Source organism: Ctenopharyngodon idella, chromosome 7 (assembly GCF_019924925.1).
Source record: "Ctenopharyngodon idella isolate HZGC_01 chromosome 7, HZGC01, whole genome shotgun sequence".
In the NCBI taxonomy this organism is placed as follows: Eukaryota; Metazoa; Chordata; class Actinopteri; order Cypriniformes; family Xenocyprididae; genus Ctenopharyngodon; species Ctenopharyngodon idella.
In genome coordinates, this window is record NC_067226.1 from 12,626,227 (window position 1) to 12,637,242 (window position 11,016).

Consider the following 11,016-nt stretch of genomic DNA (forward strand, 5'->3'; position numbering starts at 1 on the left):
CGTCTGGTGGGCCGACACGAGTGGCCTCTCCATCCCTCCAGTCCTTTGCATCTTGCGAGGCTGGTGAGCCCTGGTAGTGTCTGGCGGTATTGCTGTCTGGCGGTAGCGTCTTGTGGTATTGCTGCCTAGGGATGTGTAAATAGTTTTTATACATAGTTACATACTTATATTAATCATTATTAATTTGCCCTGCTTATGTCAATAATAATAGTAGCCAATAACAATTTAAAATTGTATGATAAATGCACATAGGCACAGACAAAAGCATGAGTTCTTTTTTATTTTTATATCAAAATCTTTTTATTACTTGACTTTCATTACTGGTGTTCAACGACAAAATCATTCTACAAACTGGTAAACATTGCAGACCAATACCATATCACTTCAGTTTTCTTACTGCATATCTGAAATAACCCAATATGTAAAGATGGTTTTCACAGGAGGAGAAAGTTTACATGCCTGAAGAATGAGACAAGCGTAAAGTACAACTTCCTATTAAATCAAATTGTAGAGCATTCAGTTTTTGCTGCAAGAAAAGCATACATTAGTTTACAATCTTTTCAATACCCATTTCAGATATGACATTTAATATGAATGAAATAAAGAGCATTATCATTTGACACTAGAGGGAGCTGCTCACTGTAATTGTTTTTATGATGAACTTTTATGATGCTATAAATGTAATATGTTGAATATAAATACTTTTTTTTTTTTTTTTTTTTGTAAAAAGTGATACATGGGGTTTACAGTTATTTAGATTCTAAACTAGTTTTAACAGACATTTTGTCAGATAACAATGTGGACATAACACATAACACTTTTTAAAGCCTGGGAAATGATGTGCATATACGTTGTTACTGCTTAAAAAATACGCATTGGTCCACATAAATAACATTTCATTGATCAAATTTAACATTGAATTCTTACTAATGAATCAAAGTTAGTAAATACATTCCAAATATATGCAAAGACATATCTGGTCAGTACTGCAAGTTTTTTATTCACATATTCTTTCACAAACAGTATGTTGTGCAGTAGTGGCAAGATGGGAACCTGTTCAGATCTCAGATCTCTTTTAGATTTTCTATTAGGGTTTGTGATTACATGATCAGCTCTTTTACAAGGTCGTTGGTTAGTTGTAGGCAGGGCTCGATTTGAAGGGGGTTTCAAGGGGATGGCATCCCCCTTGTTGAAAAAAAATGACAAAAAGCATCCCCTTGATAAGACAGAAATTTTATCATGTAAACTAAATTTTAAAATTCGCTGTATGATAATTAACAAACTATAAATAACAGCGATTGACCAATCAGAACTCAGTATTGCAACGCGCTGCGCACAGTCAGAGATCGTATTATCTCTTACCATTGGAGAAAGCGTAACGGCAAACTTAATCACGTGCGGCACCTCTCAGCCTATCGTGTAATGGCAGTGACATCAGTCACAACATTCCCTAGTCTGCCTTCTCTTAAAAAAATAAGAGAGAATTAAGAGAGAATTTTTATCAAGCTAAAGTCTACATATAGTTCCCAGCGAAAGTGTTGTTTAGTGTAAAACATGCTGAAGATTAGCAAACAGGCTGTAGATTAATTAAATTATTAGCTATTTCCCCACAAAAGCTGTTTAATCAGCATAGTGAAGCCTCTCATCCATTGACATCCATTCAAAAAACAGCCTCTGGTCTCATTCCCTGCGTACCGCCAGGGGCGGAGCGTTAGCATTAGCTGTTACGCTTTTTTGGCTAAAGGTTGCAGACTTGCCTTCCAGTGGCTTTGGCACAGTCACACCAGGGGTCTCATTTATAAAATGTTGCGCAGAAACCGTCCTAAATTTGAACTTACAATCATTTCTCAGATGTGCGTACGTGTGATTCATAGAATGAACGTAGCCTACACACAGAAAACGAGCGTATGCCTCTCTTTCAGATGTGAAGTCTATAAATCAGAAATCTTGAACTTGCGCGCAGCTGAATGTTTTCAGTTCCCCGCGTTGTAAACAACACCTTAATAAAAGATCAACAGGCATCGTCCAAATCCTTAGCGAGCTGCCTAGAATAGCTTATATATCCAAAAACCTGCAGTAATCTGACAATGAAAAGTGTATGCGTCTGCTCAGACCCTGACATGGCTTTAAGCACTTTTCCACGTCAAAGACCATTTTTATAAATATGAGCGTTGGCGTGGATTTAAGCGTAGGCCTACGCACACTCTAAGATCAAATCTGTGTGTACGCACGCTTTATAAATGAGGCCCCTCAGTCAAGTCAAGTCACCTTTATTTATATAGCGTTTTTACCAATGCAGATTGTGTCAAAGCAGCTTTACAGAGAGAACTAGTAGCTATATAATTTTGGCTGCACAGCAGCTCTTGGTGTCATTATCCATCTTAAGTAAATTCAGTATTGATTCATTCCGATGTAAGGATCAATAGTTATTAATTTAGTTAATATATCAGCACTGGAGTAAACAGTGATGTCATCATCCAGCTCAGTTCAGTTCGCATACAATGGTGTGCAGGCAGATCAAAACACTGTTGAATATCAAATGTCAAGTGTCCCCAACTAAGCAAGCCAAAGGCGACAGCGGCAAGGAACCCAAACTCCAACAGGTGACATCAGGTGGCAAACAGGTGTTAAAATGGAGAAAAAAACCTTGGGAGAAACCAGGCTCAGTCAGAGGGGCCAACAGCGAACAGTGCTTTATGATAGCTGCCTGAATCATAATAATGATCTGATACAAGCAAGCTGTCGTCATTTTTCGCGCTTGATCATAAGGATCAGGAGAACAGTTCAAGCGCATCTTTTGACGTTCGTTAAAAAGAAGAGAACAGAAGGTATGATATTATTAGTGTTTTACGAACATTCCCCTGACACATTAGAACGAATAACGAACATAGCTAAAGTGCATTGATGCCGTAAAGGTTCGTTGTCAAGGTGAATTATTGACAGTTAATGTCATCACCGAGTTGATAATGCACACATGCATATAGGCTATGTTAGCTACGTATGATTATTTATTTTATGTAATAAAAATATATGGGCTCTGTTCATACTCCACTGTTTAAAACCGCATGAACCATCCATTCAAGACACAGCTAACAAAGAGCGTTTTTATTGCAATATAAGACCACACTGTATTACAGAAATTAGTTAGAAGATTGATTTAAAAAAAAAAAAAAAACTATTGTACTATTGTTCCCAGCATGCATTGCACCATGACACTTTTAAATGTCACCTTTGTTGAGATACAAGTGCATTACATAAAAAAAAAAAAACACTCAGTGTAAGACAGTGTTAATTTTGGCAGCCATTTTTGATTTAGTCTTAAGTTGCTTCCCAAATGACTCACTATGCACTATGCGCTTATACACTATGTACTTATGCACTATGGACTTATCCATGTAGTGCGTGAATTGTATAAGGTTATTTTGTCATTTAACAACGGAGTCTGATACCCTCTTCCCCTCCGCTACGTAATTAAAGCTGTGACAGTTGAGTGCATGAAGTGTCCAACATTACACACTTTGTTTTTCTGTTAATTTAGTGCATGTATTTAAAGTGTACTTTTTCTTTTTGGAATTTTCAGTGTGAACACACTACTTGCACTATTTATACTTAAAAACATCATAGAATAGTGCATAAGTACTCAAATTGGGATGCACCTTTAGTCTTTATCTTCAGACGAAAATGCTCTTTAGTCTTAGACACATTTGTCTCATATTTTAGTCTAGTCTAGTAAAACCGCCAGTAGGTGGCGATAAGTCACTGTTTTTATGAATGAATCATCGAGTCATTCATTCTTTCAGTATTAAAGCAAGCGGCTGTATTTATGAAGTGAATGGAGTGACCATCAGACTCTCTCTCTCTCTCAGACACACACAATCCATCCCTTTATATAGGCTACCTAAAATGATGCCTTTGGAGGGCACTGAAGTGTTTAATCGTTATCACCATATATTTTTAATAAAAATAACTATATAAATGATTTCCAAATGACACTTCCCAGATAGCAACTTTGTGCCGACCCAAATCCGGCCCACATCTGCCACACGTGGTGTGATGATCTGGGCGACATGTGGCGTGGAATGATGGCACTTGGGCGGACCGCTCCTGTTTGCCAGATCTGAGGCACAATCAGGCCATAGCAATACCACATGTCAGCCAAGAGCAAAGAAATAAACCAGAACTGGACCTTATCTGAGCCACAGAATCTTTCTATATTATTTATAGAATCATCTTTGCATTAACAAGCCAGTTAACAAGCAGAATCACTGAAGAAAAGAAGAAAACAGAAAAAAGAAACAAACAGAAACACAAGTGCTACAACTGACTTCAGCCACAGCCTTAGATGAAATCAACTGAAGATAAAAGAAGACATTAAATCTCTCCAGATCTCAGCAGAGGAGGATTAAACAACTCCACAAACAGCATTACAGCTTCACATATTACTAACCAGATTTACTTTATTTCTGTCATTCATATACAGAAGCTCTTACTAAGAATTAACAGGAGTTTATGTTTGTTTCATTTGAAGTCACCATAATGGTGATTGGTGCTTCCATTAGTTGGGCTCTTAGCTCTTATATGTTTGTCTTATCTGGTTGTTGTGACAGCATGTCTTTTAAACACTTGCAGTAACAAAAAAGCTGAAGTGTGGTCAGATGATGGTTTTATTGTTAGTGTGAAACAGCCTGAACTGTTGAGATCATCTCAGTATAATAGTTTTGTTTTGCCTTTAATTCCTTCAAATTGTAACTCTGTTTTACTGGAACATGAGATCACACTATATTGCAGAAATCAGTGATTGAAAGAAAACAGTAAATGACAATGACAAACAGAGATTAGAGCATTTAGCGTATGAATCTCAACAATGGTGATAACTAAATATTCAGACAATCAGATCAACTCTGAACATCACAAAAAGCTACTAAAAGACAGAACAAAAACCACAGCAAAAAATAAAAGCAAATAGTTAGAATTAAAGAAAATAATCGGACAATTCAGCTGCATAATTTATTCATGCTGTGATGCATGCTGGGAGTTTTGTACTATTGTTCCCAGCATGCATTGCGGCATGACACTTTTGATTGTCACCATTGTTGAGATTCATGTGCTGATTCTTGATGTCTTTGTGTGTCATCTTAGTGTCATTATTGTGTTTTTTTTTTTGTTTAATTAAAGCATGATCTACTGTTGTAGTAATAGGCTTTGTAATATAAATGCATATATCGTAAAGAAAATTTTTTGTTTGTTTAGTGTTTTCTGTCCGAAAATGTTGGGGTGCTCAAATGCTCATTTATAAAAGCAGTCTTTGATGCCGTTATCATGTCAAAAGCAAGAGTTGTAAATATTGAGGATGCTCTGTCTAGACTGGGAGCAGTAAAATAACAGTAATGACACCACACAATAGAGAATTTTTGGACAAAAAATCATTTGCGACAAACCTCGATTTGGGCCACAACCCCACCCCCCACCGGATCGTTCAGGAGTGCAAATCTTTAAGTGTGCAGCCAGCCTATGGTGGACAGGCACGCACGAGGTGAGTGCTCTGTAAAAGAATGCGTATATGCGCAGACACATAATCTTTCGTTACAAAGTGACATTGCCAACTACTTGTCTGGCATGTGTAATACAGCATTTTTAGTCGTTTGCGTGGATCCATGTGAATGGGGATTTTTGATAATGTTGTCATCTCTACAAAGATGTACATCGTTGTTCGGGGGTGTGGACCTTTAGTGTTAGTTTTTCTCTTGCTGCTGAAATTGTTAGCTGTGGCAAAAACAGCAAGGGAAAATGTGGTCAGGTGATGTTGACAACTTGATGATGAAGAGGTTGTAATCATCTAGTGGTCTAAACTTACACAGAGTGATTTTTTTTATGAAATGCAGTTAATTTCAACAATAATAGTCTATTATAGAATGCATTGGCATGAAGCATGTCACCATTGTTGAGATTTATATTTCTACGTAAGAGGGTCTATGGTTAGAAACCTGTTTAAGAAGCCTTGCAGCGGTCAACCTGAAGCTTTCACCTGCACACCCACTGAAGCTAAACAGGGTTGAGCCCGGTCTGTATCTGGATGGGTGACCTCCTGAGAGACTGGGTAGCTGCGGGAAGAGGTGTCTGATCAACCTGTAACCTGAGTGGGTCCTAATGCCCCAGTACAGTTGCAATAAGCTGTACTGTATAAAGGGTGTCACCCTGGTGTAAAAGAGCCCATACAGCACATCACATACCGCCCAAAGCCCCAGTACAGTTGCCATAAACTGTACTGAATAAAGGGTGTAACCCTGGGGCGAAAATAATCCCTACATTATATCGCCTTAGTTTCACATCACAAATGATATACTGTTTTAATTAGTTCTTACAACTTACATGGAAGCACTCTATTTTCTTTTTCATTACTATTTTTAATGTTTTTGAAAGAAGTCTCATATGCTCATCAAGCCTGCATTTATTTGATCAAAAATACAGAAAAACAGTAATATTGTGAAATATTATTAGAATTTAAAATAATGGTTTTCTATTTTAATATACTTTAAAATGTTATTTATTTCTCTGATGCAAAGCTGAATTTCAGTGTCACATGACCCTTCAGAAATCATTCTATGCCGATGTAATATTAGTGTTGGAAACAGTTGTGCTGCTTAATATTTTTTGGAACCTGTGATACTTTTTTCAGGAATCATTGATGAATAAAAGGTTAAAAAGAACAGAATTTATTTAGAAAAAAAAAAAGGTTTTGAAATCTTGTAACAGAAGAAAACCGACCATCATTGAAATCTCGTAAAAGAACAAAACATACCGTATTGAGATCTCGTAACTGAACAAAACTGACTGACAATGAAAACCAACTGTCATTGAAATCTCGTAAAGGAACAAAACCGACTCATTGAAATCTCATAACCAAACAAAACAGACCGTCATTGAAATCTCGTAATGAAACAAAACTGACACTGAAAAACAACCATCATTGAAATCTCATCATCACAAAACAAAACAAACAGTTTGAAAATCTCATAACAGAATAAAACCAAACATCATTGAAAACTGACAGTCATTGAAATCTTGTTACACTCGGTGTCTTTACTTCACCGCAACATCTGCTAGCATGCTGCTGTTGCTGTCGACACCTTTTTCCTGAGTAAACGATGAGCATGCATTATGCATAATGATATAGCATAAGAAAGACCATTCACTTATCTTAGATGAGGATTTCTGAAAGTGCACTGCAACTGCTACAGAAAATGCTGATTAATATTGAACCAGGTTGAGAAGCGAGATTGTAGGCTACTTGTACAGCAGAAACCATGAGCTGTGCCCTATAGAGAATGATGTGATTGCAATCAGATTGAGTTAAAGGGATCATGAATCGAGAAATCAACTTTTCCTTGAGCTTTTGATATTTAAGAAGTCATCGTACTATAAGAATATCCAGTAAGTTTCAGAACTGAAAACTTCCTTGTTAGTCAAATAAAAGCTTTTATTGACACCAGGCCCGTTGAACAACTGATCCTGGAATGTGCCTATCTATGATAGGTGAAACCCCGCCTCCACAGAAGAAATCAACACCTACTTCATCATTGCAATGTTAGCCCCACCCACTGGCGTGTTAGTGAGATGAGGAGGAGAGGAGAGATACGGGACTAAAAATAACATTACCTTTCAAAGGATGATTAAACTATATTAAAAAAGCGAACAAAGAAAGCTCCATTTGATTTGGATTCAACTGTCTAGCCCCTCTGATGGGGCTCATGTTTCCCAATCGATTGGCCAGACACCGGGGCATGGTTCGCTGCGATGGCTGCCACATACACTTTGAGCGTGAAGGGGGCGCGCCCGCCATCCAGCAGACCATTTTTGAGCATAAAGGCACGTTGTGGAAAGGGGCTCTTGCCTCTGAGATTGTTCTCATGGCCCCCTTGGGGGAAGTCTGACAGCTCCCGTCGAGGAGGCCAAACATGCAGGTCCCAGAACTCCGGTTGAGGGTGCCAAATTGTCCACTGTGCCTGAGAGAGAAGGCCTCTCTTCAGCAGTATAGGCCATAGGTGTGCTGACAGCAGCTGGATTAATTCTGGAAACCAAGGCTGGTTCTGCCAGCATGGTGCCACCAGAAGAACTGAACATTTCTCTTCCCTGATCCAACAAATGTGTGACGAGCTGCAAGAGCAGGGCTACTGGAAAGAAGGCGTAAAGGTGCAGGCGAGGCCATTTCTGGGCCAGCACATTCTACGGAAAGTATGTCTAGCAGTGGGAGTTCTCTTTCGTCGCAAAGAGATCCACATCTGCCTGACCGAAGGTGTGCCATATTGCATTGACTGCCTGGGGGTGGAGTCTCTATTCCCCCAGGGGCAGTTCATATGTGACAGCATGTCTGGTCCTACGTTCGAAGAGCCAAGCATGTGAACTGCTAACAATAAACCATGTGAAATGAACAGTTAATATGCTCAGAGATTTTACATCAGTGCACTAGGCCACTTCTGAGGATATTATCACCAACATACAACCAAAATCATCTGATTAGACTTTCTCTTGTAATTGTTGCCATAATAAACATACATCAGAAAGACACAGCTAAATCAACCAGAGAAAAACTAACAAGAGTTAAGGGTCAAGAGCCCAACTAAAGCAAGCACTGACCACCATAATGGTGACATTTAACTTTTTTTTTCAACAAGACATCAACATCTAAACCTCTGTTAATTCTCATTAAGAAGTTTTGTATGAAAGAAATAAAGTCATATTGTAATAAGTGAAGATGCTGAGATCTTGAGAGATCTGTTAGTGTTTAATGTTCTGTTGTTGCCAGTCATTTCAATTAATTCAGGAAATACCTGTAAAATAACAGTGTTTTTGGTTTATTTAAATTACACTGTAAAAAAAATCCTAATTTTATGGAAAATAACTGTGATTTTTTTTACGGTCATTTTCTATTATTTTAAATTATACTCAAAACTCTGTAAAATTACAAATAATGTATGTATGTAAATTAACAACTCGGCTGTTATTTTATGTATTATGACATTAATTAAAAATTACAGTAATTCACATATTTTTTACAGAACATTTACTGTATTTTTTCTGTTTTCTTAAATTACAAACAAATGTATGTAAAATTACAAAAATAATCAGTAATTAATCAGTAACAAAACAGTTAAATGATAAAACAGTCAAATGAATGCCAAAAAACCCTGTAGAATTAAAGTAAAATATCCTAATTTAAATAAACCAAAAAACACTGTTATTTTACAGGTATTTTCTGAATTATTACGATCAAATACCTTCACTTTAAAAAAAATCATAAAAAAACGGTCAATGACTGGCAACAAAAAAAAATTCTTTTATTTTACAGGTATTTCCTGATTTGATTCAAATGACTGACAGCAACAGAACATTAAACACTAACAGATCTCTCAAGATCTCAGCATCTTCACTTATTACAGTCTAGACTTTATTCCTTTTATACAAAGGTTCTTATTGAGAATTAACAAAGATTTAGATGTTGATGTTTTATTGAAAAAAAAAAAAAAAGTTTGATGTCACCATTATGGAGGTGAGCGTTTGCTTTAGTTGGGCTCTTGACCCTTGACGTTTACCATGTCAGTTTTTCTCTGACTGATTTAACTCTGTGTTTTTAATGCAGGTTTGTTAAAAGTGCTGGAAAAAGCTCTGATCAGAGGTTTTACTGCTTGTTGATGAAATATTTATCATGAAGTGGTCTGATTCACTGAAATCACATGTTTTTTTTTCACAGAGACATCAGTAATCAACATATGAATCTCAACAATGGTGACAATCAATTAAGCTTTTTTTGTGACTTTTGTGAGTTGATCTGAATTTTTTATTTTTTTTGTCACCATTGTTGAGTTTCATACACTGATTCTTGATGTCTGTGTAAGTCTGCATGACCTTGACAAAACATTTTCTGCACCCAAAACATAACTATTAAGTGTCTAGCAAGGGACATTGGCAGTATGTAAAGTATTATACGATACTGTAAAGAAATCATGCCATCTGATGCACCAGGAAGTATCAAGTTTGGGGTAATATTAAATAGCTATTTTAATTTAAAAAATAGCACTAATCCATGAAATAACATGTTGAACAATAAAGTCAGAAATCAAGTAAGGGGCAATATTTGCCCTATTAAAAATTTACTTTCAGGGTCATTTTTTACCTTTATACATGCATTTTTTTTCTAGCTCTGTCACAAACGGTCTGGGAATGTTAGATTAACGTTAGAATAACGTTATGAGAACGTTAAATTAACTTTAGAATAATGTTATACAAACCAAAACATTCTGGGAACGTTAGATTAACAATAGAATAACGTTCTGGGAACCAAAAACTAACATTCTGGGAACGTTAGATTAACGATAGAATAACGTTCTGGGAACGTTAGATTAATGTTAGAATAACGTTATGCAAACCAAAAACGAACGTTCTGGGAATGTTAGATTAACATTATGAGAATGTTAGATTAACTTTAGAATAACGTTGAACAAACCAAAAACTAACGTTCTGGGAACGTTAGATTAACGTTAGAATAACGTTCTGGGAATGTTAGATTAACTTTAGAATAACGTTATACAAACGTTAGATTAAATGATTAAATTAAATTAAATCAGTACCAACAAATCTTTGCAACATAAAAGTGGTACAGAAGCTCTCATCTGAAGTGGCATTAGATGTAAGATTTGTGCAATTTCAATTGCAGTGTATGCCACCTCTGAGCTGTATTAAACAGTCCAGGTTGTTTAATACAGCTCAGAGGTGGCATACACTGCAATTGAAATTGCACAAATAATATAATATTTAAATATAAAATTGCTATATTTGCTGATAATGCTGATTCATTCAGAAACAATGAAACAAAAGATAATAATAACTGTGCCAGAGCAACCTACAGTAAACCTACTTTTTCCCTATACACTGATGGCCTATCAATATTATTTTTGCCAGAATATCGTTTACGCCATGTCAGAATTACCCCACGGGATTCCAAATTTTTAAAAAAAGTTC